The sequence below is a fragment of the Arachis ipaensis genome, chromosome B7 (assembly GCF_059453495.1).
Source record: "Arachis ipaensis isolate K30076 ecotype BB chromosome B7, ASM5945349v1, whole genome shotgun sequence".
Classification (NCBI taxonomy): domain Eukaryota; kingdom Viridiplantae; phylum Streptophyta; class Magnoliopsida; order Fabales; family Fabaceae; genus Arachis; species Arachis ipaensis.
Genome location: NC_142442.1, coordinates 94,991,244 through 94,998,607, shown reverse-complemented (window position 1 = coordinate 94,998,607; position 7,364 = coordinate 94,991,244). Strand labels below are relative to the sequence as shown.

Below are 7,364 nucleotides of genomic sequence, written 5' to 3'. Positions count from 1 at the left end.
TCCACACATATGTCCATGAGGACTTGGTCTAACCTTTGATTAAAGTTGACCCTCCTAGTGTAGGGGCGTGCATCTCCTTGCATCATAGGCAAGTTAAACGCCAACCTCACATTTTCCGGACTAAAATCTAAGTATTTCCCCCGAACCATGGTGAGATAATTCTTTGGGTTCGGGTTCTTACTTTGATCATGGTTCCTAGTGATCCATGCATTGGCATAGAACTCTTGACCCATTAGAATTCCGACTTGTTGGATGGGTTTTGTTAGAACTTCCCAACCTGTTCTTTGGATTTCATGTCGGATCTCCGGATACTCATTTCTCTTGAGCTTGAAAGGGACCTCGGGGATCACCTTCTTCTTGGCCACAACATCATAGAAGTGGTCTTGATGAGCTTTGGAGATGAATCTTTCCATCTCCCATGACTCGGAGGTGGAAGCTTTTGTCTTCCCTTTCCCTTTTCTACAGGATTCTCCGGTCTTAGGTGCCATCAATGGTAATGGAAAAGCAAAAAGCTTATGCTTTTACCACACCAAACTTAGAATTTGCTCGCCCTCGAGCAAGAGAAGAAAGAATAGATGAAGAAGAAGAAGAAAATATGGAGGAGAGGGGGGAGGGGTGTATTCGGCCAAGAAGAGAAGAGAGGGTGGTGTTGTGTGAAAATGAGGAAGAATGGAGGGCTATATATAGGGAAGGGAGGGGGGGTTTATGAGGTAGGTTTATGAGGTAGGTTTATGGGGAAGAGTGAATGGATGTGAGTGGTGAAGTGGTGATAGGGAAGAGAGATTGAGGTGATTGGTGAAGAGTTTTGGGGAAGAGTGTTTATGGGATTGTATGAAAGAGGGGTGAGAAGAAGTGAGTGGAGGTAGGTGGGGATCCTGTGGGGTCCACAGATCCTGAGGTGATCCTGTGGGGTTCACAGATCCTGAGGTGTTCAAGGATTTACAACCTTGCACCAAATTAGGCATGCGAAATGCCCTTGCACACAACTCTGGGCGTTCAGCGCCAGATTGGTGCTTGTTCTGGGCGTTGAACGCCTATTTGTTGCCCATTTCTGGCGTTGAACGCCAGAACCATGCTTGTTCTGGGCGTTCAGCACCAGCTCTTCTCCAGGGTGCAATTCTGGCGTTCAAACGCCCAGATGCTGCCCATTTTGGGCGTTCAGCGCCAGAACCATGCTCTGTTCTGGCGTTGAACGCCAGCCAGATGCTTCTTACTGGCGTTTAAACGCCAGTGAGATCCTCCTCCAGGGTGTGATTTTTCTTCTGCTGTTTTTGATTCCATTTTCAATTTTTATATTTATTTTGTGACTCCACATGATCATGAACCTAATAAAACATGAAAGAACAAGAAAAATAAAATTAGATAAATAAAAATTGGGTTGCCTCCCAACAAGCGCTTCTTTAATGTCAATAGCTTGACAGTGGGCTCTCATGGAGCCTCACAGATGTTCAGAGCATTGTTGAGACTTCCCAACACCAAACTTAGAGTTTGGATATAGAAGTTCAACACCAAACTTAGAGTTCGGTTGTAGCCTCCCAACACCAAACTTAGAGTTTGACTGTGGGGGCTCTGGTTGACTCTATTTTGAAAGAAGCTTATTGTGCCTCTTTTCCATGTTTACAGAAGGATAACCTTGAGTTGTAAACACAAGGAAGTCCCCATTCAATTGAAGGACTAATTCACCTCTGTCAACATCAATCACAGCTCTTGCTATGGCTAGGAAGGCTCTTCCAAGGATGATGAATTCATCCTCATTCTTCCCAGTATCCAAGACTATGAAATCAGCAGGGATGTAAAGGCCTTCAACCTTTACTAACACGTCCTCTACTTGTCCATAAGCCTGTTTTCTTGAATTGTCTGCCATCTCTAATGAGATTTTAGCAGCTTGCACCCCATAGATTCCCAGTTTTTCTATTACAGAGAGGGGCAAGAGGTTTATCCCTGAACCAAGGTCATACAGAGCCTTTTTAAAGATCATGTTGCCTATGGTACAAGGTATTATGAACTTTCCAGGATCCTGTTTCTTCTGAGGCAATGTCAGTTGATCCAGATCACTTAGTTCATTGGTGAACAAGGGAGGTTCATCTTCCCAAGTCTCAATACCAAATAATTTGGCATTCAGCTTCATGATTGCACCAAGGTACTTAGTAACTTGCTCTTCAGTAACATCCTCATTCTCTTCAGAAGAGGAATACTCATCAAAGCTCATGAATGGCATAAGGAGGTTCAATGGAATCTCTATGGTCTCCAGATGAGTCTCAGATTCCTTTGGTTCCTCAGAGGGAAACTCCTTATTGATCACTGGACGTCCCAGGAGGTCTTCCTCCTTGGGATTCACGTCCTCTCCTTCCCTTACAGGTTCGGCCATGGTGATCAATTCAATGGCCTTGCACTCTCCTTTTGGATTTTCTTCTGTATTGCTTGGGAGAGTACTAAGAGGGATTTCAGTGATCCTTTTACTCAGCTGGCCCACTTTTGCTTCCAAATTTCTAATGGAGGATCTTGTTTTATTCATGAAACTCACAGTGGCCTTAGATAGATCAGAGACTAAGTTTGCTAAATTAGAAGTATTTTGTTCAGAGTTCTCTGTCTGTTGCTGAGTAGATGATGGAAAAGGCTTGCTATTGCTAAACCTGTTTCTTCCACCATTATTAAAGCCTTGTTGAGGCTTTTGATCCTTCCATGAGAGATTTGGGTGATTTCTCCATGAGGGATTATAGGTGTTTCCATATAGTTCACCCATGTAATTTACCTCTGCTATTGCATGGTTCTCAGGATTATAAGTTTCTTCTTCAGAAGATGCCTCTTGAGTACTGTTGGATGCAGCTTGCATTCCATTCAGACTCTGAGAAATCATATTGACTTGCTGAGTCAATATTTTATTCTGAGCCAATATGGCATTCAGAGTATCAATTTCAAGAACTCCCTTCTTCTGAGGCGTCCCATTACTCACAGTGTTCCTCTCAGAAGTGTACATGAACTGGTTATTAGCAACCATGTCAATAAGTTCTTGAGCTTCTGCAGGCGTTTTCTTTAGGTGAATGGATCCACCTGCAGAAGTATCCAATGACATTTTAGCCAATTCAGATAGACCATCATAGAATATATCCAGGATGGTCCATTCTGAAAGAATGTCAGAAGGACACTTTTTGGTCAGTTCTTTGTATCTCTCCCAAGCTTCATAGAGGGATTCACCTTCTTTCTGTCTAAAGGTCTGAACATCCACTCTAAGCTTACTCAGCTTTTGAGGAGGAAAGAACTTAGCTAAGAAAGCCTTGACCAGCTTATCCCAAGAGTTCAGGCTATCCTTAGGTTGAGAGTCCAACCATACTCTAGCTCTGTCTCTTACAGCAAAAGGGAAAAGCATGAGCCTTTAGACTTCAGAATCTACTCCATTAGTCTTAACAGTATCACATATCTGCAAGAATTCAGTTAAGAACTGAAAAGGATCTTCAGATGGAAGTCCATGAAACTTGCAGTTCTACAGCATCAGAGAAACTAATTGAGGTTTCAGCTCAAAATTGTTTGCTCCAATGGCAGGAATGGAGATGCTTCTTCCATGTAAATTGGAATTAGGTGCAGTAAAGTCACCAAGCATTCTCCTTGCATTATTATTATTTTTGGCTGCCATCTCTTCTTCTTGTTCGAAAATTTCTGAAAGGTTATCTCTGGACTGTTGTATTTTAGCTTCTCTTAGTTTCCTTTTCAGAGTCCTTTTAGGTTCTGGATCTGCTTCAACAAGAATATTCTTGTCTTTGCTCCTGCTCATATGAAAAAGAGGGACAGAAAAATAATAATAATAATAGGGATCCTTTTTACCATAGTATAGAGGTCCCTGTGTGAATAGAAGAAAAAAAGAAGAGAAAATCTAAACTCAGAGAGAGAGGGGGTTCGGATTTTTGGTGAGTGAGGAAGAGATTGTTAGTAAATAAATAAACAAATAGAATACGATGAGAGGGGGAAGTGAATTTTCGAAAATAATTTTTGAAAAAGAGTTAGTAGTTTTCGAAAATAGTTTTTGAAAAAGGTTAGTAATTTTTTTGAAATTTTAAAATCAAAAGTTAAAATAATTAGTTAATTAAAAAGAAATTTTGAAAAAGAGGGAAGATATTCGAAAATCAGAGAGAGAGAGAGAGAGGGAGTTAGTTAGGTTGTTTTGAAAAAGATAAGAAACAAACAAAAAGTTAGTTAGTTAGTTGAAACAAATTTGAAAATCAATTTTGAAGAGATAAGAGGATAAGAAGTTAGAAAGGATATTTTAAAATCAAATTTTGAAAAGGATAAGATAAGAAGATATTTTTGAAAATATATGATTGAAATTAGTTTTGAAAAAGATTTGATTTTTAAAATCACAATTAATGACTTGATTCATAAGAAATCACAAAATATGATTCTAGAACTTAAAGTTTGAATCTTTCTTAACAAGTAAGTAACAAACTTGAAATTTTTGAATGAAAACATTAATTGATGATGTGATTTTCGAAAATTATGATATAAGATTAAGAAAAGATTTTTGAAAAATATTTTTATAATTTTCGAAAATAAATAAAAAAATGAAAAAGATTTGATTTTTGAAAAAGATTTTGAAAAAGATAAGATTTTTAAATTGAAAATTTGATTTGACTCATAAAAACAATTGAATTTTAAAAAATTTTGAAAAAGTCAACTCAATTTTTCGAAATTTATGAGAGAAAAAAAGGAAAGATATTTTTTTGATTTTTGAATTTTTAAAGATGAGAGAGAAAAATTAAAACATCATTTTCATGTTTTTGTCTTTTCTTTTTGGATCAAAACAAGGAATGCATGCAAGAACACTATGAATGTCAAGATGAACACCAAGAACACTTTGAAGATCATGATGAACATCAAGAACTTATTTTTGAAAAATTTTTTATGCAAAGAAAACATGCAAGACACCAAACTTAAAAATTTTTCATGTATAGACACTATGAATGCAAGAATGCATATGAAAAACAAGAAAAGGCACAAAACATGAAAACATCAAGATCAAACAAGAAGACTTACCAAGAACAACTTGAAGATCATGAAGAACACTATGAATGCATGAAATTTTCGAAAAATGCAAGATGAACATGCAATTGACACCAAACTTTAAATCTGACTCAAGACTCAAACAAGAAATACAAAATATTTTTTTTTATTTTTATTGATTTTTATGATTTTATGAATTTTTTTGTATTTTCTTTTAATTTTTTTTTCGAAAATCATTTTGAAAAAGAAAAATAAGGATTCCAAAATTTTTAATATGAATTCCAGGAATCTTATGCTCTTTAAATTAAAGCTCCAATCACAGGGTCAGGCATGGCTTAATAGCCAGCCAAGCTTTAGTATGTAACTCAGACATGACACGCCTGACATTCCCTATTCAGAAGAATTAGACATAGCTTTACAGCCAGCCAGGCTTCAACATGCTTTATGAAACACTAGAATTCATTCTTAAAAATTCTGAAGAAAAATATATTTTTGAAAATATTTTTATTTTAAAATTTTTTCCGAAAACAAAGGAGAAATTTTTGAAAGATTTTTTAAAAAAAAAATTTTGAAAATAAAACAAAAAGAAAATTACCTAATATGAGCAACAAGATGAACCGTCAGTTGTTCAAACTCGAACAATCCCCAACAACGGCGCCAAAAACTTGGTGCACGAAATTGTGATCTCAGGCAACGGTGCCAGAAACTCTGTACGCACGTCTTAATAAATCGTTTTTCATTCACAACTTCGATACAACTAACCAGCAAGTGCACTGGGTCGTCCAAGTAATAAACCTTACGTGAGTAAGGGTCGATCCCACGGAGATTGTTGGTATGAAGCAAACTATGGTCACCTTGTAAATCTCAGTCAGGCGGATATAAAATAGTTATGGAGTTTTCGAACATAAATAATGAAATAAGGATAGAAATACTTATGTAAATCATTGGTGAGAATTTCAGATAAGCGCATAGAGATGCGTTCGTTCCTCTGAACCTCTGCTTTCCTACTATCTTCATCCAATCAATCTTACTCCTTTCCATGGCTGGCTTTATGTAAGGGCATCACTGTTGTCAATGGCTACATCCCATCCTCTTGTGAAAATGGTCCGAATGCTCTATTACAGCACGACTAATCATCTGAGGTTCTCGATCATACTGGAATAGGATTCACCCTCCTTTTGCGTCTGTCACTACGCCCAGCACTCGCGAGTTTGAAGCTCGTCACAGTCATTCAATCCCTGAATCCTACTCGGAATACCACAGACAAGGTTTAGACTTTCCGGATTCTCATGAATGCTGCCATCAATCTAGCTTACACCACGAAGATTCTGATTAAGAGATCTAAGAGATACTTATTCAATCTAAGGTAGAACGGAAGTGGTTGTCAGGCATGCGTTCATAGGGAATGATGATGATTGTCACGTTTATCACATTCATGTTGAAGTGCGAATGAATATCTTAGAAGCGGAATAAGTTGAATTGAATAGAAAACCGTAGTACTTTGCATTAATTCATGAGGAACAGCAGAGCTCCACACCTTAATCTATGGAGTGCAGAAACTCTACCATTGAAAAATACATAATTGAAAGGGTTAGGCATGGCCGAATGGCCAGCCCCCCCTGATCTAAGAACAAAACGTCCTAGGATCTCTAATACAATAGTAAACAGTCCTATTTATACTAAACTAGTTACTAGGGTTTACAGAAGTAAGTAATTAATGCATAAATCTACTTTCGAGGCCCACTTGGTGTGTGCTTGGGCTGAGCTTGAATGTTACACATGCAGAGGCTCTTTCTGGAGTTGAACACCAGGTTGTAACGTATTTCTGGCGTTCAACTCTGGTTTGTGACTTGTTTCTGGCGTTTAACTCCAGACAGCAGCATAGAACTGGTGTTCAACGCCCTTTTACGTCGTCGAAGCTCGGCCAAAGTATAGACTATTATACATTGCTGGAAAATCCACTTTGAGTGCAGGGAGGTCAGAATTCAACAGCATCAGTAGTCCTTCTTCAACCTCTGAATCTGATTTTTGCTCAAGTCCCTCAATTTCAGCCAGAAAATACCTGAAATCACAGAAAAACACACAAACTCATAGTAAAGTCCAGAAATGTGAATTTAGCATAAAAACTAATGAAAACATCCCTAAAAGTAACCAGATTCTACTAAAAACATACTAAAAACAATGCCAAAAAGCGTATAAATTATCCGCTCATCAATTACTTTTATAACTTGTTTGTTGTAGGAGACCGAATTTGTTATGTCGATCTCTTATAAGTTATTTTTGTAATCCTCTTTCTTGGATCTTTGTCAGATCTCTTACAGGGATTACTTTTATAACTTGTTTGTTGTAGGAGACCGACTTCGTTATGTCGA

General features: G+C 37.7%; 1 non-coding gene across 1 annotated transcript; it reads left to right on the top strand.

Moving 5' to 3' along the window:
- The first annotated feature begins 3,131 nt into the window (after positions 1 to 3,131).
- Positions 3,132 to 3,235, top strand: LOC148553412 (small nucleolar RNA R71). The gene has a single exon (XR_015892800.1). It is a non-coding gene; the product is annotated as a small nucleolar RNA R71 (small nucleolar RNA).
- Positions 3,236 to 7,364: the final 4,129 nt, after the last annotated feature.